The sequence below is a fragment of the Cheilinus undulatus genome, linkage group 1, assembly GCF_018320785.1.
Source record: "Cheilinus undulatus linkage group 1, ASM1832078v1, whole genome shotgun sequence".
In the NCBI taxonomy this organism is placed as follows: domain Eukaryota; kingdom Metazoa; phylum Chordata; class Actinopteri; order Labriformes; family Labridae; genus Cheilinus; species Cheilinus undulatus.
Genome location: NC_054865.1, coordinates 7,084,553 through 7,107,789, shown reverse-complemented (window position 1 = coordinate 7,107,789; position 23,237 = coordinate 7,084,553). Strand labels below are relative to the sequence as shown.

At 40.5% G+C, this 23,237-nt stretch overlaps 2 non-coding genes across 2 annotated transcripts; both read left to right on the top strand.

The window, feature by feature from the left end:
• The first annotated feature begins 5,482 nt into the window (after positions 1-5,482).
• Positions 5,483-5,555, top strand: trnav-uac. The gene has a single exon. It is a non-coding gene; the product is annotated as a tRNA-Val (tRNA).
• Positions 5,556-6,744: 1,189 nt separating this feature from the next.
• On the top strand, positions 6,745-6,817 carry trnav-uac. Its single transcript has one exon. It is a non-coding gene; the product is annotated as a tRNA-Val (tRNA).
• Positions 6,818-23,237: the final 16,420 nt, after the last annotated feature.

The following is a 23,237-nucleotide window of genomic DNA, read 5'->3' as shown; positions in this document are numbered from 1 at the left end:
ATCTGACATTGAAAATCCGTGACATTTTTCCACAGCGGGTAAATCTGTCAGAAAACAATGCATCTGTATCAATTCTGCCTCTCAGCTGTAGAAAGCAGGGACCCCAGGTTTAGCAGAGTGCAGAAATCACACTTCCATGATCTGGTAACAGATTTAGGCAAGAAAATAAATGCTTGGACTAAAAATAAAGACTAAAATGTGTGGACTTTTTATGGACTAACACTGGACTACATTGTTTTGAGTTTTTGTCAACTAAAACTACACTAAAACTAAAAGGATAGAAATGACTAAAATGGGACTAAAACTGAAATGCATTTCATTTAAAGACTAAAACTAAGAGTAAAATTAAAAATAGCTGCCAAAATTATCACGGGGGACATCCCTGAAAAAGATGCTGAATAGAAGTTAATGTTGCCCAAAACCTGTTTGTATGATCCTTCTAGAAGTCATTAATATTCGCCTTTGACTTTGCATGCTGGAGTCTTCCATTTGTAGATGCAGCGGGGTAGTGTGTTAACTGCCAGTAATTCTCTGCAGCATTCCTGAGCCCAACTTGAAATATCCATCATAGTATGACATTTACCAGGTCTGTGTGCCAGGCAGAATGAGAAAGAGCTTGTGGATTCAAGCAGTCGAAATGAGATTCCGTAGGAGGGTGGCTGGTCTCAGCCTTAGAGATAGTGTGAGGAGCTCAGACATCCAGAAGAATCTCCAAGTAGAACCATTGCTCCTTTACTTTGAAAGGAGCCAGTTGAGGTGGTTCAGGCATCTGATCAGGATGCCTCCTGGGTGCCTTCCTGTGGAGGTCTTAAGGGAACACCAAAATGGCAGGAAACCCCGAGGCAGACTCAGAACTCGCTGGAGGGATTGTATATATCCAATCTGGCCTGGGAGGACCTTGGAATCTCTCAGGAGGAGCTGGAAAGTTTTGCGGGAGAGAGGGAACTCTTGGTTGATTTGCTTCACTTGTTGCCACCGGGACTCAACCCTGGATAAGCAGAAGAAGATGGATGAATGGATGGATGGAGTATGACACCATTTTTTATGCAGTGCCACCAGAGGGGCCGAAAGTCATGGGCTTTTAATCCTGGCAGTCTGTCTTGCCTTTATGTGCAGAGAAATTCACCAGATTCTCTGAATCTCTTGATGGATTGTAGATGGTGAAATCCATAAATTCCTTAGATTGCATGTCCAGGAACGTTGTTTATAAACTCCTGGACAGTTTTTCTACACAAGCCATCATTAACTGTGCATGATGGAGCCGTTCAGTAAAGGTCCTTCTAAGTACAGTCATGGTACTATCAGCTGTTACCAATCAATCTACATCAATGTGAATCAAATTCAGTGTTAATTCAGCATTACTCAACTTTCAGTCTTTTCCTCTCTGTGTCCCAACTTTTTTGGAAAGTGTCAAAATGTGTGTATATGTTCTAAGGATAATAAGAAGAATGAAACAACAAGGCTTGTCATTTTGAACATTCAATTTCTTTGTCTTGTATCCAATCGAAAATGGTTTGAAAAGGATTTGCAAATCACTGTATTCACTTTATAAACACATTTGAGACACTGTCCCAACTTTTATGGAATTGAGGTTATTGAAGAGTGTCCTTGGTGCTCTTTAAGTGGGCCACCCCTCATGTAACTAAAAACTATGAATTAGTCTTCCTAACCCTCACCATCCATCTATCCATCCATCCATCCATCCATCCATCCATTCATCACAACTGCATTTCAAAACAAAAATGTGTACCTAGAAAGGCCCGGCTATAAAAAAGCCAGAATTTCCCTGTAGGTAAAGATGTCAGCCTGCCAGGTGTGTCTATAATAACCCTGGATGAGCTGAGACTTTCATGCCGTTTGTTTCAGAGAAGCTTTTTTCTTGAGGAACTCTCTGACTGAACAGAGTCTCACTGATAACAACAGGAGAAGAACACTGAGCTGTAGGACACACTCCCTCTGGCTGCCCTACACCTCAAATGGATCACATTTAGCAGCTTTCACTCTCCACACTTCATCCTCTGTTCTCCATTTTCTCATCTCACCCGCCTCCACACTCACACTCTCTCCCGCACGCACCCGCGGCGTCCACTTCTGTCCATCATATTATCTGCTCAGCGAGGCCCCATCTCCTGTCTGTCAGCCTCCTGTGTCAGAGCTCTTCAAGGGTTTATCACTTTATCAGCCCACTCAGGAGCGTACGGATGGCCTGATAAAATCACATCATGGTGTCTGTCCAATGACACGCCTGTAACTGCTCCAGGCCAAAGCCAATTGCTACTCTTCACGGCTATTTTCACCCTGGTCCTCGTACACTGCAGCTGCTGCCTCCAATCACTTCACTCTCAGGAGACGCTGACAGCTTTCATATTTTCACACACTCAAATAATCTCTTATCTCAGATTTATTCCCACTGTTACTTGTAAGAATAAGTTTTACAAGAGTCGACCAACACCAGACAAAAAGGACACAGTGCTGTGACAGTTCACTGTCATTCAGTTGCATAAGAGAAAATGTAATGAATTCATAGACTGCAGGTGACAGTTCTGATTTTAGATGTCACCAATTAGACTGGTCAGATCAAGACTGCCTGATCTCAGAACCAATCAGCTTCTGCCTGATGATGGTCTTTGCCTCCAGGAGTGACGGACGATTATTCTAGCTTCATTTGCTGCCAGCAGTTCACTGGTGATTGGACTTTAGCTTGTGTAGCACATTCCATATTATCTGATGACTTAAAATCCTTTTACACCACAGGTCAAACTTATTCATTCACACCTGTTCACTCACTAATGCAGGTGGCTGCTATATAAAAGAGACCATCGCTATTGGCTTATCCTATTAATAGATGTTTCACACCTGATGTTACACATTCTATTCTGACCAGCTTAACCCTCACCTGGAAGGCAAAAGGTGCATCTTAGGCCCAGTTCAAACCAATTTGTTACAAGGCTAGTTGAAACTTGCAACTGCTTGCAATGTTCACACTGCTGCAATTGAAGGAGACGATGCATCGTTTTCATGGCAACAACTCTCACAGTCACTCACTGAGATTTACCCAAGTTAGTAACCCAATAAATCGGTCTCTACAAGAGGGATGGTACTGCACATTCACTTTTTTTGTGTTTTTTGTCATCATGATCACGCCTTTATATCACATGCAGGTGCACCAGAGTGATTCCTCCCCCTTGTCATCAAAATCATGCAGTTGTGCAATTTCATGGCACATATGAATACAAAAATGTTTTGCTAGATCAGTCTTGTAAAAAATATTTTTTTCCACGGACAGATTTAGCACAAACAGCCCTTAATTTATCCTGCATAAATACTATGGTGGGTCCTGTCCATGCACAACTGGAAAGAGAGAGCCTCTTTAAACTATATAATCTATTAAAGCTTAGTTCTTAAAGAGGACATATTTTGCAAAAATCCCTTTTTCAGGCTTTTCTAACATAAATGTGTGCCCCTGGCCTGTCCACAATCCCCTCAAGTACCAGAAAAATCCATTCCCTTTCCCCCTCTCTTTCTTCACCTTTCAGAAATTGTGTGCTTAAACAAGCTGTTCTCAGGTTTTACACCTAGTGACCTCACCAGGGGCGTAAGCACCAGCCCCCAGGTTTGGTTGGCCCTCCCTCACTTGGAGGAAAGTTCCGCTCTCCTCTCCTGATCCTCTTAGGTGTCAGCTGAGATGCTGGATAGCTCAGTGGGTTACCCTACTGGTCATGTCTGTGAGATTGATGGTTCAAATCCCAAACAGGTTCAAAATTTTGGATAAAAGTGTCTGTAACATCAGGAGTGCTGCATCCATTTCCTGAGTGAGGTGTGGTCAGGGGCGGAGTCAGACAGATCATTAACATCTAAAGCTACAGTCACAGAAACGGCTCATTCTGAGCAGGGCTGAAACAGAGAGGTTTTTACGCATGCAAAAATCCAGTTGTGTTTTTTTCAGCAACAAACTTCACAGGCATGTTTTGGGGACCTCTGAGAGCAATATAAAATTGTCTTAAAAGGGTTAAAGATGTCTCCTTTAACATTCGATGAGAGCCGTGTAGAATCAACTCTACTCCCCCTCCCTTCCTGTTTTTCTCCCTGTTTGAGCTCCGTAGCTCCGCCCCTCTTCTCACAGACCTCCTCGCGGATGTGCATGTCGAATGAACTGAATTGGGCTTTTCTTCACACAATGTTGTGCTAAATTTATACCATAGTTTTGGTGAGTACTTGATTCTGATTGGTCTGGAAGTTACTGGGGTAGAACCACTTCTCTTACCAAGGCCTTTCCCTCCAACTGGCTCGGCAACCAACTCTTGGAAGAGACCTGGTTGTGCCAGACTTCACCTATTTGAGAATTCTGGAGGTGACTGTGCTTTTCGGAACCTTCAGAAGCAGAGACAGCCTTCCTCAGATCTGTGACTTGCAACAATCCTGTTTCTGAGCTCTGCAGTCAGTTCCTTTGACCTCCTGGATTGGTTTTTGTTCTGATTTGTCTTGTCAGCTGTGAGGCCTTCCATAGAGAAGTGTGTGCCTTTCTAAATCATGCCCAATTAATTTAATTTACCACAGGTAGACAAGATCAGGTGGATCAAGGTGTAGAAACATCTCAGAAACAGTCAAGAGAAATGGAGGGCACCTGAGCTATTTTTTTATTTTTTATTTTTTTGTGCAAAAGGACAGAAATTTGCAGCAATTCTCAAATTAGGTTTCACTTTGTCATGATGGGTACTGAATGTAGATAAATGAGATTTGTTTTTCAACTGTAGCATAGGACAAAAGTAAAAGGGATCTGAATACTTTCTGTATGAACTGTACAGATTCATTTTCATTTAATGTTTAGTCAGTGCTGTAGACTACCTGGAAGTATGTATGTGGAGAAACTCCTGTTTAAGTCCAGTCATTTCAAGTTTTTCTGTTTGTGAGCCCCTTAAGGTGAATTACTTCATTTGACAGAGTCACTGACATTATTGACATGTAGGCTAATTCTATTTTGTTACTTTCATTTACTTTTATTGTTCCCAAATACACCCTGAACATGGAAGTGTACACTAGAATGCGTATTACCCAGCTGTAACCAGTGCCAGTTCAGCCCTCCAATGTAGTGACAGACATCTTCATTGTAATGTGTCTACAAAAGGCCTATAAGTGGCAAAGCAGGAGGAGCAATTTGGATTGAAGTGTTTGCACAAGGCATACAAATTTAACACCAGCACATGAACAATCACACAAAATCTGTGCACGGGTTGGCTGGTTGTGTAGTGAGGTGGTCATCAGGTCTCCTTTAAACATGAAAGGGTGTGCTTTCAGTTCCACTGAAATGACAATTCTGCCTTGCAGCAATGTGTATAGATTATAACTTAAGGGTTCAGGGCTCTTTGTTGACAATTTAAATAAAAAGCAACACTGACCTAGATTAAATATTAGTGGTTTAAAACCCAGAGCCACCTTTCTAAAGAGTAGTGTCATATTCCAATAATAACAGGCAAGTTAATGTGGTTCTATGGTGTAGTGGTTATCACGTCTGCTTTACACGCAGAAGGTCCTGGGTTCAATCCCCAGTGGAACCAATGTTCTGCCCTAGGAATGTGTAGAGTTTACATGTTGGAATTTTGTGTTGTTTCAGTGAAAGACATTCTCTAGATAGTGTTCAGAAATGAAGACTGTGGAGACTGTGCTCTGACAGTATGCAGTACAGTGCGTATAAAGGTTTGCGCATGTCTACTTTACACACAGAAGGTCCTGGGTTCAATCCCCAGTGGAACCATTTACCCTTTACATGTGTGGAAACTTGACTAGCTGCTACCGATTGGACTTCTGACATGATTGATCTGATGAAATCCAAGTGTATACTATAGGAGATCCTGATGAGGTGATTTCATTACAGTGCATAACCTTTGTTGTTGTTGATTGATTGACCGTTAAAATTGCTTGCATGTAGGTTTCCATGGTAACCTTGCAAAGCAGATGGATCTGCCCGTTTCCATGTTTCTCACTGGCGAACCTTCAGTCTGAACCGTTTTTGCCTGCTTAGAAAGTGACAGGACCAATCAGTGACGAGGGGCAGTACTTTCTGGTGCAACAGAGTCGTGACGTAAGCAAGCAGCAACAAGAGACCAGTGCAATTATGGTGGAAGACATTAGCGTGGATGTTGCTAAAGCGACAGTTTTATCAGAACTTGAAGAAATTTCTTTGTTAAAGGAAGAACAAAGAACAGAAGTGAGTTGTCTTCTTTTACAAAACGACAAAGTCATGTACTGACATGTCTACAGTCACCAAGGTTCGCGTTATGCAGTTCGCTATGGAGTTTGGTCCTTGGTAGGGGCGCAGCTTGATAGCGGCTACATCACTTGTTGTTCTGATTGGCCCATGAAGATGTGACAGACAGAACGTTCATCCAACCATCCTCCGAGTTTTTTTTCAAAGGCTCTGCCCTTTCCCAAACGCTGTATATTGAAGGTTTTCCAGGTGGATGTGTGAAACAAATCCATGTGGCATGTCAGGTTAGTTCCATGGTGCATTAGTCAGCAATCCCCAGTGGAACCAAAACTCTATTTTATAGCCATGTGCAGAGTTTATAACTCATGGAGTTAATGTTGATAATTTTAGTGAAAAGCGTGGCTGGGTAAGGTTAAATGGATGAACATTTATTCAGAACGTTGCCACGTTACGGCACCTGATAGAGTGCTTTCTTTAAGGGTATATGTTAACCTTTGTGATTGAGTCATTGATTGATCATTCAGAGCTGCCTTACACCTGGCTCCATGGTGTAGTGGTCATCACGTCTGCTTTACACACAGAAGGTCCTGGGTTCAATCCCCAGTGGAACCAAATACTGAACTTATAGCCATGTATTAAGTTTGTAACTCAAGGTTTCAAGAATGTTGTGTTGATATTTCAAAGGAAAAAGTGCAATACGCTAAGATTAAACATCTTTTACTCGAAAACTGCTCCACTCATGACACCCTGGTAACCATAATAAATTAGCACCAAATTAGAATCCCCTGCGTTGCACCCTTGACAATCACCAACAACAGGAAGGGGACTTTCAACATAAAGCAGTTAATGTCCAGAAGCGGATGGACTGACCAGATTCCATGTCTGTGATCAGGCAGGTCAACCTTACCAAGTTTCAAACGAACCCTTTTCTGCCCACCAAGAGAATGGCGAACAGTCAGCATCGTTTGAGACAAAGAGGCGATAGCTAAAGTTGTGGATTCGTTGAAGGGACTGCAATTCTGTAAACAATGGTGGAGAGAATGTGGATGGAGATAGCAGTAGTTCTATCAGAAATGGACGCCATTGCCCATGTATTATGTGGATATCAACCATGGAAAAATAACAGATTAAGACAAGCATGTGTAGCCTACTCACAGGTCATAACAGAGAATGAATTTTTAAGTTATTATTTATCTCTCCAACTTGGCACAGTGCTATGACGCCTAAGTGGGTGCTGTATGAAGATCCATGGATGGATTCAGAGGGGATTTTAAAGGAGTGATGAAGCCACAGGATAACAGTACGAAAGAATTTGCTACATTCTTAATTTTCACAGTGAAGGCAAATAAAAATACAAATGACTCAGTGTGCAAGGTTCAAGGGCATGACCTTTTTTCAGATTATGGATCTGAAAAACATCCAACCCAACGTGGAAAGACCCTTAAGTTGGGTATACACTGTGTAATTTCAAGCCTACCATAGGTCAGTCGTGGCAGAATGTCATCTCATACTGTGTGACTGAATCACTTATGATGCACGACCATCGCGCACGAGTTGTGTGCTCACACTGTACGATCCAACGGTCATGTCTGACCTAAGTGCTCACACTGTGCGAGTGAAGTTGGGATGGACTGTGAAAGAAGCCCACAGAGTTTCCTTTTTAAAAAGCCTCGGGGTCTGAGGGTGAAGTGTTTCCAGTCATAGTCTCTCTCTCTCCCACTAACTCTCTCTATCCCACACACACAATCATCCGTGTCAGCCGCAGGTCTACAGGTAGGAATATTTCCTGCTCGCTTATTTCCTTTATCAAAGCGGGGGTGCATCAGAAAGTCATTCTAGCCATTGTCATGGTAATTTAGGACACTGTCTGACAGTTTACAAAGAAAAACAACCCCCCAAAGTTGTTTATTCTGCTCGCATTTCTGCTCTCCCTGTGAAGTGTCTGGAGTCGTACGACCAAAATATCAAACATGCCAGAAATCCTTCAGACCAGTCGGGAGTAGGTCATCAGGTCGTAGTCGGGCCGTGGTCGGCCGTTGTACCCCCTTGTACACAGCATGAGAAACGATGCTCGATTCAACTGAAAGTTGGCCCGACTTCAAAGTGAGTCATGCAACTCAAAATTCGGGGCTGAATCGGAGGAAAATCGCACAGTGTACACCTGGCTTTACTCGTAGAACTTGAGTTCCTCTAATGATGAGGTGACTTGATGTTGATAAAACTTTTTTTTTTTCCATTTGATTGGACAACTGAAGACAGAGGGGGAGCGAATTCAGGAAAATATGCACCAAACAGCACCAGAATCAGGAACTATCCTATGACCAGTGCAGTGATGACTCTTGCCTGCGCCTGCTCCAACTGAGATAATCTGGTTCCCATTTGTACCTTCTTCTTTTTTGTTAAATACTTCACATCAAGGATGAAAACAAACAACACCCATAATCAGACAATTATTAGTATTAATGTGCAAAAGTAACCTGCAGTCCCTCTTACATGACTACTTGATGTTTGATTTAGATGTGCAGACATGCGTTGGATAAGAACCTGAATGCAAACCTCTTCTGCATGTAGCATGGGTACAGTTTTGCAACAAAAGCACTCCTCATATGCTTTAGCCATTCCATTTTACTTAAAAATAGCTGTGCATAATCTTAATATACAAAAACACGTTACCTGCAAGTCTAACAGAATCTGAAGAGGCTCATTCATCCATCCATCCATACCGGGGCTGGGTCTTGGTGTCAAAATTCAAGCCAGGTATTCCGTGTCTGTTTCTCCAGCAGTGTTTTCATCTCCTCCTGAGGCATAGTGAAGCACTTCCCAGACCAGATAAGATATTCGATCCCTGCATTAAATTATGGGTCTATCCTGGAGTCTCCTTCTAGTCTTATGTGTTTGGAAAACCTCCAGAGAAAGGCTCCTGGGAAGCATGCTGGCTCTACGCCGAGCCCCTGCCTCATGCCAAAGCTTCTTACTGCAACTTTAAGGCTGAACCCCGGCACCCTGCAGAGGAAGATCATCTAGGTCACTTGTATCTGAGTGCTCTTGTTCTTTCAGCCATTACCCAATGCTTATGTCTCAAGGTCAACTGATCAGTTGGTTTATGGAAAGCTCGGACATGATCCATTTTATCCTCTGCATTGAAGATATCAAACTCCTCTGTGTCAGGTAGATACTATCTACATCCACCTGCAGAGTTTTCTTTACACTTTACACTCTTACTGAGCCTGTTACCTTTTATATAATAAAAGTCATTTTTAATATTTCAAGAGCGAGGCCATTCATTCCTGAGCAGTAGACCTGATGTTTAATTACAACATCAAATATAACTTATAATTGCATTATTGTCGCTACATTCAGCCTCATGAAAAATTTACAGTGTTCATAAGAAACATAATTATATTCTGGTTTATTAAATAATGATTTCACAATCAACATCAATACATGCTGAGATGTAAACTAATGCCCCCATCTGATGTGATTATTGTACTTCTAAGCATGACAAAATACACAGAATACAGACAGGCAGTTTTACCATTAGGCAAATGGAGCAACTGCCAAGGGCTTTATGCTCCAAGGGGCCTCAAGATATTGTCATTAGGTGTGCATATAATAGAAGGGTTTTATTTAAGAATATTGCATTGAGTAAGATGTTTTGAATTAAAACACAAGAGAATAAAATAGCATCAAAATAGATCTTACAGATCATCTTATAGATCAAAGTACTGTAGATCAACTTTTCAATAAGTAGCATGCAGTGAACTAAAGATGTCACTTATTGGACTGTGCATGAATACCATACACTGTAGAAAGAATTGGACAAACCCCATTGACGTCAGTTGTCTGCTTACAATAAGCGGACTCAAACGGCTTTTGAAGCCAATCCGTGGACACTTCCATATTGAAATCGTGGTCTCAACCAAACTTTGGATCAACCTAACGGCCCGCCCACTAAGCACGACTTTCTCTCAGCCTGCTAGCTAGCATTCCAGTTGACAGAAATGGAGCCTCTGCCTGCCGAGCTATCTGTCAATCAAATGAGGCGCGCCAATCACCGTGAAGTGAGGTTTATCCTAAATATAATCCAAATGATTATGGTGCAAAAGAATTCATCCCCTGTACAGTGGGAGCACAATAGGACACTAGCTAATGAGACATGTTTGGTGTTTTGAACCAGGCTTTAAACCACTTTATTTTGTGTGTCAAAACCGGCTGTTTAACATGTGTGCAGACGGGACTTCCAGTGTTCCTGCAGCCAGCCTCAAGTGGACACTCGCGGTGTAGCAATTTTTTGCACTTTCGCATTGGCTTCATTTTTTTAGGACTGGAGGTTGCCGCTTGATAAATAGTCTACCTTTAATATATAACCCTAGGTGTGACTGTGGACCACAGGGCCTTATCCTCGTATACCTTGACCCCATGGCTATTCTCTCTTTCCGAGACAGGGACCTGGATATAGCTGAGGACATCCACTTGACAGAAGTCGGACGAGTGCTGCCATATCTCGTTTTCTAATACTGGAGGTCAAGTGAACTAAACGTCTTCTTCATTGTCTTCTCCTGTGTCACCGCCATATTGATAGAGGCAGGTCCGCCACATAAGGAAATACAACTAGACAAAATACATGACTTTTCAGACTAACAAGCACAGCGATTACATAACATTAGTTGGAATAAATAGATTTATGATCGAAATTCAAGTATCACTTTGTACAGACATAATATGTGACAGTAGATTGGCTGGCCGGACACTGATGTCGCTGCCAAAGTCCGCTACATCATTCAATACAGTAGGCAAGGATTATGCAAGTTTTTGGAATAAAAAGCTCAAACGATCAGATTAATGTGTATATATGAATATAAAATGAAAAATATATTTACATATATGGAACTGTATTATACAGAAAATCTTTTTTTTTAATCATGGAGTATATCTTTTCATTTAACTGAGAAAATAAAAGAAAACAGATTCTGCCTTTATGTTTCACTGTCAGCTATTATTTCAAAATAGATCATTTTTAATAAATAATTCATTAAAATCCATGCAATCTCGTCGTTTGAGCTTTTTATTGTGAAAACTTGCACAATCCTTGTCTACTGTATTAAATGATGTAGCAACTTGCCTCTGGCAACAGTGCGGCGACGCCGACGTCCGGCCAGCCAGTCTCCCGTCGCATATTATTTCTGTGCTCAGTGATGCGTGAATTTTGATAATAAATCGATTCATTAAAATAAATGTAACATTATCTCTGTACTTGTTAACCCGAAAACTTGCATTGTTTTCGTCTACTTATATATTCTTATGCGGCGGACTTGCCTCTATTAATATGGCGGCGACACGCGGAGAAAACAACAAAGAAGACGTTCAGTTCTAGTGATTTCCAGTATAAAAAGATGAGAAATGGTGGTAATTTTCTGACTTCCGGTGTGAAGTGGAGGTTGTCGGCTGCTTCCAGGTACTCTTGCTTTCCTGTATAGGATCAATTCTTGTTTATATACAGGTATTTTAAGATTATTTGGGGGGATTTTTGGGTCTTTATTTACACAGCACAGCTAAAGAGAAACAGTTTTAGGTTCAGGAATTAATCCCATGACCAGTTCGCATAGGCAGGCCCGCCACTGCCTATATGCAGACCACGCAGAGTACAGTACATATTACATATGGCCTCATCACTAGGGGGCCTTACTTTTAGCTACTAAAAGCTTCTCTGTTCACATGGATGCTAAAAGATGCACCCCAATTGAGATATGCATGTTCATGCGTCATATATTTGATCTGAATTAAACTGCTCTGACATGCACAGCATATCTCTTTAGTCAACTCCAACAAAAACTTGGCACAGGAGAAGAAATTCTTCGTTGCCTTTGTTTTGAATAAACTGCTGGCACATGCTTGTTTGTTTTAACTCCTGCTCATGCAAAATAATGGATTGTTCAACGATTTCATGTCTGAATCTGATCATAAATTTTGAGCTCTTTTAAAACTTCAAGTAAAAAACAGATCAGTTCAGTTTTGTTTTGCACCCATGTTTCTGTCTGTTCTGTCCTTGGGAAAGACCAAGCAGCAACCTCCAGCCCTGAAAAATGAAGCCAATGAGCAAGAGCAAATAATTGCAATATGGCAAGTGTCCACTTGAGGCTAGCGGCAGGAACACCGGATGTCCTGTCCGAACACCTGTTAAAAAGCCATTATACACTAGAAATAAACTGGTTTACAGCCTGGTTCAAAAAACACGTAACGTGTCCTCACTATATTGGGGGGGGGTTGTACCACAATCATTTCGATTATATTTTGGAAAAACCTCACTGTGCACTGAGGGCACGTCTCATTTGATTTACAGATAGCTTGACAGACAGACGCTACCTCCAGAAGGCCTGCTTTTGTGCTAGCTGAGCTGACAGGAAGTAAAGCTCAGTGGGCGGGCTCTTGTCTACCATACGGTTGATCCAAAGTTTGGTTGAGACAGTGATTTCAATATAGAGGCTGCCATGGATTGGCTTCAGAAGCTGTTTGAGTCCTCCTGTTGTTAGCAGACGGCTGATGTCACGCAGACTTCGTCCAATTCTTTCACAGTCAACGGGAAAGACGTGACAAAAATCACCCAAAACAAGGAGAGATGATTAGATTGAGAGATCCGCATGACTATCAGCATAAACCACCCCTCTCCATCAGAATAAATTTTCTTTTCAAGTTACCCAAATTGGAGGATTTTATTGTGAATGAAGTGTTTATATGAAGCTTTTTTATTCAGATTAGGCATTTATTGCGATTACAAATGAGTCCTTGGGAAATACACTTAACCCCAAATTTTTCCCACTGCTGTGTCAGTGGCACACATAAGGCTTTTCCACTGTGACTTTTGGCCGTGCAGAGCCAAACTGTGCTGATTTGCTTTTCCATCACCAATCTGGCTGAGCCAGGCTGTGCAGAACCAGATGTCCCTGCTCTCGAGCGGTGTCAAAGCAAGCCAGCCCGGCCTTTAAGCGTGCCACGCTCACGTCAGTAAGTTGTTAACGTCAAAAGGTTTGCCGGGGAGATTGCCCCCCTTCTGCTTCTGATATCCTGCCCTATGATTAAAAATCTTCAGCCCAAAGGGAGATACGTTTTGTCCCTGCCTCTGCTTGGACTGACTATGAACAGCGCTGGTCCAATGTCAACATCGTCAGCAATTAAAAAAAAAAGACAAAAGCTCCACTTTTATGTGCTCTAGCAGAGGTCTGATTGTTGCACAAATCTGGAGCTCTCACGATCCTGACAAGAAATCAGGATAGACCAGTATGGGCTAAGATTTGTGCCACTAGAAACTGAATTTGAATAATGATATTCAATTTGAATAGCAAGATTTGAATTTGAATTTAATGTTTTGAAACTGAATTTATTTTCTTTGAAATTTAATTTGTTTGCTTTGAAATTGTATTTTATTCATTTGAGTATTCAACTCTATATTCCTTAAATTCAAAAATAAAAAAATTCAATTTCAGTTCATTCAATTCAAATTCAGTTCTACAATTCAGTTTCAGACCGTTAACATCATCCACTTCCGTGAGGAAGAGTAATCGAGCACAGATTCTCAACTGAGCGTGACTGCCGAAAATACAAGAACGGAGTGGAGTTGGTGCCTTTTCCAAGATGTCTCAAGACCAGGGATGCAATAATCAGGTTTGTTTTAACCTTAAAATTATTCATATTTATCATTGTTCTAAGTCCTAACATTACTGTAGCTATTGGAGCTAGCTAATGGTTCAGCATAGCTTCAGTCAGTCTGTGCTGTCAGACAGCCATTCCCCCTGTTAATGCTTACCTGCTCAGTAACATGTGCTACTGCAGCAGACAGCCTGTCTGTCCCGTTTCCTTCAAAAATTACTAATAGTGATTTTTGAGCGTGATGGCACAATATGAGCAGCAGGCTTGTGGAAATTTAACATTTTACGCGCGGTTACCACAATCTTGTGCTGAAATCTTTCTCTTACTCGTTTCCTCTCTCTCACTTGTCTCCTTGGAAACGGGGCAGACAGGCTGTCTGACAGCTGCAGTAGCACCTGTTACTGAACAGGTAAGCATGAACAGGGGAATGGCTGTCTGACAGCGCAGGGTTTCACATCAGTGACCGATTATACCTGAGAGGGATTCTTACTGACCATCTGGGCACTTTACTTCATTTCATAAAAGTTAAATTTCCGTGATCAATAAACTACCAAACAGTCTCCTCTGGCGAGGCGCTCCTCGCCCGTTACGCTCCATCATAATTTAAAAGCCTCATTCATACACGGAGCACAGAATAGCAAACTATTATCTATTTTAAATGGCGTTAAGGTAACTTGGCTGTTCTAGAAGAACAATTTCCACTACCCTCCCCAGCCGGCTTCTACTTCAGTAGCTGGGCATTACATGCACTGGAGGAAAATACTGTAAGCCAGCTATCCCTGTCGCATTGACTGAAGCTATATTAGTAGCTAGCTCCAATAGCTACAGTAATATTAGGACTTACATTGTGTTTTTTTCCTGTAAATGATGATAAATATGAATAATTTAAGTTTAATACAAACCTGATTATTGTGTCCTGGTCTTGAGACATCATGGAAAAGGCACCAGCTCCGCTCAGTTCTTCTTCTTGTATTTTCAGCAGTCACACTCAGTTGAGAATCTGTGCTCGATTACTCTTCGTCATGGAAGTGGATGACATAAACAGTGTGCCACGCTGAACGGAAATTGAATTGCAGACCTGAATTTGAATTGAATGAACTGAAATTGAATTTTTTAATTTTTGAATTAAGGAATATAGAGTTGAATGCTCAAATGAATAAAATATAATTTCAAAGCAAATAAATTCAATTTCAAAGAAAATAAATTCAGTTTAAAAACATTAAATTCAAATTCAAATCATGCTATTCAAATTAAATATCATTATACAAATTCAGTTTCTAGTGGCACAAAACTCAGCCCATAGACCTGGCGCAGATCCAGGATTGCAACTTTTTCTCTCCCTAATAATTACAAACCCTTTCCCCTTCTTAGAGACAAACACATTCTAGACTTTTTAAGGATAAAATGCTGGAGATGTTTGAAACATTTAGCCCATGGTAGAGTCAGTCTTCAATTTATTAACTGGCACAAGTAAAGCATGCCAATCCAAAAATATGACTGTGTTCATTTTCTGCTAGAGAGCCATGAATCAATAACCAGATGACTGTTCTTTAACTTCTATGCAGCGTAAATTATTGTTCATTTATTGATCACAGAAAGAGAGAGGGAGAAGGGGAAAAGAGCGGCGTGCAGCGCTGTCAGTCCACATTTAGATTTTTGCTTTAAAATGATGTAAAGCCAATCAGATCAGACGGTGTAGAGATCAGAGATGGAGGAGGGCTCAGTCATCAGCTCTAGACGTGGCCTTAGTAGTGGTGGAAAAGCGAATCCTCTGTTGTGCCGGGTCAAACCAAGTCGAGCCGAGCCACCCTTTGTGATGGAAGATGGCCCGATGGATTCATGCGAATGGGATTAGACCATTCATACTAATGGTCACTTTACATGGCAGCCTTCAGAGTGTGAATTAGGAGTCAACGGGTGTGAATAAATAAGTGTGACCTGCAGTGTGAAAGCACTTTGAGGAGTCAGACAACTAGGAAAGTGATACACATACACAGTAGTAGCATCTTTGTGAACTTTTTTCGTAATTTAACATCACCCAAATGAAAACTAATACATTTAATCTGCATGAATTAAACTTTGAGCTAACTAATTTTAAATATGACTTTGCACAACGCTATCTATCTATCTTAGTTTTAAAATAGAAAGCTACAAACATTTAAATGTGTTTTGTTAGGACTGTAGTCCTGAAGTCTAAAAACTCTGTGTTAAGGGCACCAAACAAACACAGTTATTCTCAAAGAAACCGAGCGAGTCCATCAGCTGTCAGAGAAGTTTGCTGTCAGCTCTTTCCTCATCTGAAAAAACACTGAAATGTTCAACTTGATATTAATCCTACACGCAGATACAAACCCCATCAAACATGTGGTAATCTCATTCAGGCTGTGTGTGAGTGTTATCCCCGGGCTGGTGATGAGCTCTGCGGTGTGTGTCAGGGGGAAAATCTGTTTAATCTGCCTGTTTTCTGCTGAAACATGCTCTCTGCTGTTACTGCAGGTTACTCCTGTACACTACTGCCATCTACTGGAGACAAAAAAAAACACAGAGGAGTCATATCAGTTTGGTTTCTCATCATTCTACCTACCTTCTTGTTTTCCCTTCTCCTCTCATTTATCCATTTTTTATTCAGCAGCCAAAAACAAACAGAAGCGTTTCAGTTATTCAGTTTTATTTTATACATTTCTGATACAGAAGCTCTGCTTTGTATCAAACATGTTAAACAAAGAAATAACAGACCCAGCTGGACACGCTGATGCAGGTGCAGGCTGGGATATTACATTCTTTTACTATGATATTTTACTATCATAATAACATAGAACCATTTAAAGGAAAATTGTGTTTTAACATTCATACAGTGGGCAGGTAAACCTCCTCCTGGTTTAATTACTCACTAAAAGACTTTAGAATATTTCATATCTCCAGTTAAAGTTGTGTAAATGCTCTTTACCAAACTTCCAGCTTCTAGCATGTTCAGGGTGTCAGTGGGTGATTTGTCCTTTAAATGTTCCGTATGTGTAACTGTAATGAGAGCATACGGATATGTTTGATAGCTGAGTTTTAAGGGTAATTCATTCTAACATGTTTCGGGCTCCCAACATTGTAATATTTCTGCCTGCCACGGCCAGTACCAGAGGCATTATGTTTCTAAGCTATCGGCCCATCTAAGACACTATTATGATCTTTTAAATGTAATATCTCAAGAACTTTGAAGGAACTTTCTTCAAATTTTGTAACGCTGTCCACTTCGGTCAAAGGTCAGAGTCATTTGGCTTCATGTTCCTGTCTTAGTTGTGAAAATGATATCACAAGAATGCTATTAAGGATTTTTCAAATAACGCATATTAATGCCCACCCTCACACCGACTCAAAGCTGAACTCATTTGAATTTGGAGGTAAAAGATCAAGGTCTGAAACCACCCAAGACATTTTCTTGACCCACCACAAATTCAAAACATTGCTGTGGCTAGAGCCTCCAGGCTAGGGGTGTCCACACTTTTCTCACTGAGGGCCACATGCAGAAATATAATGGGATGTTAGGGCCACTTACAGGAGGGGGCAGTCAGATTTCAGGAGGCCCTGGCTCCAACTGGCTCCACTCCAAAACAGTGTTGGTACTGCTATTTGCTGCAATAATCCATTCGGGTGTTATAAATCAAGATATTGTTATCACTTCGGTTGCCAACATGTTGACCATCTACAAAGTTTGTTCAGTTTAATCATTTAGAAAACACTTCAATAAATTCTAATTGTCAAAATGTTCTTTACAGGATTAAAGTGGAAGCATCCCCTTGTGTTAAAACATGTACAGTCCAGTCAGGCACAAGCTTGATGTTTTAATGTGGGCAACATGTCATTTTATTTATTGAATTTGAATTGAATTTCCCTAGGCTGTAGTTTGGACACCCTGACTCTAGGAGGAAGTTCTTTTTCCACTTCTTAAATTTGCGGTTGTGCCCCTGGCCTGGCCTCTGCTGTGATGGCCAGGCCAGGGGCATTATACTTTTGTGTTGTTGTTATGTGCATGCAACATTAACTGTGCTGCTATTGAGCTATGTTACCTGTAGCTTAAATCAAGCTAAAACAAGCCCCCATGAATCACCTTCTAAAGGTCTATTCATGATTTAGCCCTCACTTAGACTTTGGACCTTTTTCTCAGTTTTAATGTTGAAATTTTGCTAGTCTATGATGTTTGAAATGTGGTTATTTTAACTGCCAGACTTTGTTTATGAATAAAGTCAAGTTTTTAAACAAAAATCTAAAACTGGAGCGTTGTAAATTATGTCACTTTCATTCTGAAAGAGACGGCGTCTTACAGTTAGAGTTGACGAGAGCAGGCGTCTAAAATCTACGGTCAGGCTGTCTTGTGATTCTTGTGTGTCAGGCAATTAATGTAAATGTTTTGCATGTGACATGACATCTCAAGAATTCTTTCATAACATTTCTTTAAACTTTGCAGAAATGTTCACTTTGACTCAAGAATGAATTATCCAGAACTTTAAGGTCATAGGTCAACAATTGAGTCACGGGTGAACACAGTCAATACAGTATTTCAAGAATGCTTTGAAGTTTTTTTCTAAGCTTTACCTGAATGTCCACTCTGGCTCAAGGATGAACTGTTTAGATTTTTAGAGGTCAAAGGTCAGGGCCCTTAGACAGCATGGTCAGCCCTTTTATTTTGAGATTTCTGCAAACTACACTTTTACAGAAAAAAAAAACCCTGAATGTCTCACTGACCCACCACGGTACTTTCACTGTCTGGTGATTTTATGGCATATAACCACTAGGCGGTGATTCTAAGTTTATTGTGTTTTTGAAGTGGATAATCTATGACTTGATGCCTTGTTTTTATGTAGCTCAAATGCATCTGTTTTATATTGTTTTATAGTCTATTTTCCATATGCATGTGTTGTGTTTTAAAGTGTGTTTTCTTGTAAATGAGCCACCTTCTTTAAATGAAGAATGTAGAGTTTTCCAAACGCATATATCTGCAAACAAAGTCTTAGACAAGCTGATGCCATTGCAAGCAGAAGGAAACCATTTACTTTGTATTCTGCTCTATTCTAAAGGATGGAAATACTTTAAAATTGCATAATTAGATTTCTTTCGCCAGCTGTCGTGAAACAGTGTGTGATGGTTTCCCACAAATTTTCTCTAAGGGTCGGTTCTTGAAACAGGTGTTTGCTATTTTAAAGAAAAGATTTTACCATTATGAAGAAAAATATTCTTATAAAGACAAATCTTTCAAGTTGGCAAACACTTAGAATAACAATTCAAACCTGTCTTCAGGGGGAAAAAACTTTGAGCAGACTAACTTTGATCATAACACTTGTGCCAGCAATAACATTACAGCCAAGGATGCTCACAAGGTGAAAAAAGGGCCCAACAGCATGGTGGGGTCCATGGTCACCAAAAACCTGACCCATTGTGCAATCAGGGAATGATTTTAATTATTTATTAAGTAAATTTCCTTTCCAGATATTTCCTTTAAACCTATATCCCTGCAGAACTGTCATCACCAGGTAGCTAAACCCCAAAGTTTCAGCTGAGGAGCATCCACCATTGTAATTGAAACGGTACCTCCATAATAAATCAAACAGGATGAGGAGCAGGAAGGCATCAGACATGTCTGCTCCACCTGTAAGCTACAACATCTCACAGTCATTGCTGCTTTTGTTTATTAGATGTAGTATGATTCTTTCCAGGTAGACTTACCACAACCCAGCTGAGTGGGAAACAACAGTATGCTCCTGCAGGTTTGAAGACACAGGTATGCATGTTATAAAACTTGTTTGAAGAAAAACAGTTCATTTGTAATTGCACAGAAAAGTGAAGTGTGCACTGACCTTCAAATACTGTTAATGTTTGCTACTACTGAAGGTAATGGTAGTGGAAAAGTGAGTGACATTCACTAAATTGAAAAATTTAAGGGATATTTTGGCATTTTTGTAGTTGGGTTGTTTGAGGTACTTGGTAGCAGAGGTGTCATTACCCTCCAGAGATTTCAGTGAGCGTTGCCCCTTCATTTAGAGCTTGAACAAGCTAGGCTATATAGCACCACAAATAGGTCAGCTGCCCTGCCTAACTGTGCAAGTTTTAGGTAAAAATGGACAAAAAAAATGTTGGCTCAACGTCCACTATGTTAATTATTTTGAAAATGTTTTATTTTTTACCCAGAAAGCCTCTGTGTTTGGAACTATTTTGCAATGGGAGCTTCAGTTACTGGCTATGTGCTCTTCTGCCTCAGGGTGTATGAACAGCTAATTTGGTCTGAAAGCTTTATTTGAGGAAGCAACAACAAAGTAAGCTATAACAAAAGTAAAACAAGATTTTTACTGGAGTGATGATGACATGCCGTTTACTGTTTTAATGAGGGGATAAGTTTATGACCCAGAGGAAAAACTTTACAGATGGAGACTAAGTGTGGAAACTTTGAGACCATGCCCACGAGAGGTACTGCTGTCACAACTGGGACTGCAGCCTGCATCACTCCCCATCCAGAGTTCCCTGCCTTACTAATCGCTGGTGTTTTACAGAGCTTCTTCAACTTTCTGAGGATAAATTGTAGAAACCAACCCTGACCAGAAGAGCTGACTGGACATTTATCCTCCAGGTAAGTTCCATGCTGTTGCTTTATTTCTCTTATTGCTGATAATTAGACAAGCTACAGTCGGCATGATATGTTAACTTACTGAAAGCATTGTGTCAGCTTTTTAAGTGGAAAACTGAGCAGACATAACCGTTTTTTTTTTTTTGTTTGTTTCCTGACAAAGATCACAGATACAAGCAGCTGTTCAGGAGGCAGAAGTGCATGTAGCCTGTGGTTAAAGTTTGCATTGCAAAATGGTAAAAAGAAACACTTCAAAAAATGTTGGATATAGCGAACAATTGCACCAACATTGTGTTTTGGCCCATTTTTACAATAAACTCGCTGTATAGAGCAACTGTGGCCATTTGTGGCATTAGTCAAGCGTCCTCAAGTGTCCTGTTTGAAGGGCAACACTCACTGAAATATCTGGAGGCTAACAGCACTACTTTTGCCAAGTAACTTAAAGTGGGGTTATTTTGCCTTCTTTCAAGGCTTTACACCATCTCTCTGATACATGTAGTAGCTTTACATGGTTTACAGCTCAAAAAACTCCTCATGTTTCTCACACTGGCATCCTGAAAAACCCTTATTTTAACCTCCATCTGAAACGCTTCCTTTTTCGCTGCTGTCTCTTTAACCCCCCCGGCTCCATGGACTTGCTTTCCTCCGATTGGCCAATTTTCCGGAGGCTGGCCGGCAGCAGGACTCAATGTTTTGTGCCTGGCCCTCCAATGTGGCTAATGTTATTATGCTAGTAGTTGAAAACTTTTAATGAACCGGTCCGACTGAGTAAAGTATGGTGAATTTTGATATACGCTGTACGTGTTAGACCCGGAGTCTGATCCTGATAGTTTGGAGAGAGAGGGGGAAGAAAAGCAGCAGCAGTGAAGGATAGAGCAGGACGTATCTGTTTGGGAAGTGTTTAATACTCTGTTGTGAAGTGGCTAATGGCTAAAAGGCCTTGTGGGGGCGATCTGTTCTACTTTGCTGGCAGCACAGATGAACCACGAACCAGTCAGGAGATCCTATTGTGATGACCTCATCAGTTTGGTCCACCAAAATCTTGTCTCGGTAGAATCTCTGCAAGATTTTCAACAAACCGTTTTCATTAGTTTACACGCTAATACCAAGATTACTGCTGTCTATCTTGCGGTTTGAAAATTTGCATACGTGGAGTATGGACACCTAACATTGTGACTTTATATTTATGTTTTAAAAATCAGAAAAGTATAATACCCCCACTTTAAATAACCCAACTTCAAAAACACCAAAATATCCCTTTAATTGTAGTAGCCTGCTTTCAACCTGTAGAGGGCAGTCACTTACCATGTGTCTAAGAACTGAAATACTTTGTAATTCAAATTTTAATATTGAAGTACAAACTGATTGACCATACCAATAAATGTCTGTGTACATAGGTTTCAAATATTATGATTTTTTATCATGTTTAATGCATTTGTTGTCATGGATAGAGTCTGAAACAGGGATCAGAGACTGGGTAAGGATTTTTATATTGTAGCCAAGGTCTTCATCAAGAACTTCAGCCTTTGTACATCAGGCACATGACATAGCTGTTAGGCTTCCTGAAACCCTATAGTCTCTGTATATGAGGCTTGAAGCACATCTGTTAAGATTCCTGACACCCTGACATTACTGTTGAAGAAGGACGTTAAATTTAGTCACCCAAAAAGCAGAATTATTGCTGACAGTTGAGATGAAAAAAGCAAACTGATAAGATTTTTACTGGTAACCAGTGGAGGCTGACTTTACACCACGTTTTCTGTGAGATAGTTAAAAAACACAATTTTCCTTCTGATGTTTTACCCTGTGTGGAAACATACAATGTGGCATAGTTGATAAAATCAAGACCCTGCTAACAAAATGTCACCTAGCACCACACACGTTAAAAACACAAAAGCTCTCTCTGATATTGAACTAAATCTAAAGGAGAGCAGTGCATATCAAACCATCTATTATACATTATGATGCATATTAATCAACGGATAAAAACTTTGATGCTCAATAGGCATCTAGACCAGTATCTTCCTGCATGTGGCCTGTACAGACTTATTCATAAATCACTTAAAGAGCAAGAGCTAAACTGATAATCTGCTTGTTAGAAGAGAGTGTCATCAGCATATGTGATAACATTAGGGGTTGACACAGTAGGGTAAGCCAATGATACACAAGAAACAGCATAAAACAAATAAAATCTTATAAATTAGACTCTGCAGTGACATGCCATCATTATCAAACTATACACAGTAAACAGCAATACAAATTTATTAACATCATTACTAGATGTTCAGGTTTTGGCAAAAATTACACTCATTTTTTGCCAGAATACATTTTTATTGGGCTTTGGACCTCAAGACGCATGTAGGGATGTGATAGAACTTAATAGAAGTCACATTATGTTGCTAATCTAAAAGTTTGGTGAGCGTTTAAATACTATCCTGATGTTTGAAGGTGTCATGGTCAGACTTAGCTGAAATAGAACATCTGTTCTAATGAATATATAAATCGTGCAGACACTTTATTTGAGGAGACAGTTCAAACAAATACACAACCTTTTAGGTCAAAATAGTGCAAGAGCTTATTGCAACTCATATTTACTGTCACCTCTAGTGGCCCTGATGATATTACCTGATAGAAGGTGATCGTCATGAGAAATAGTGCAAAGAACGTCAGCGTCAGTCAGTAAGGTGATCAGTGGATGAGTCAAACAAATGCAGGGCCGCACCCTGAACAAAGTTAAAGTTCTGCATGGTAAGACCACAGTCGTTTTCATTTTACATGCAT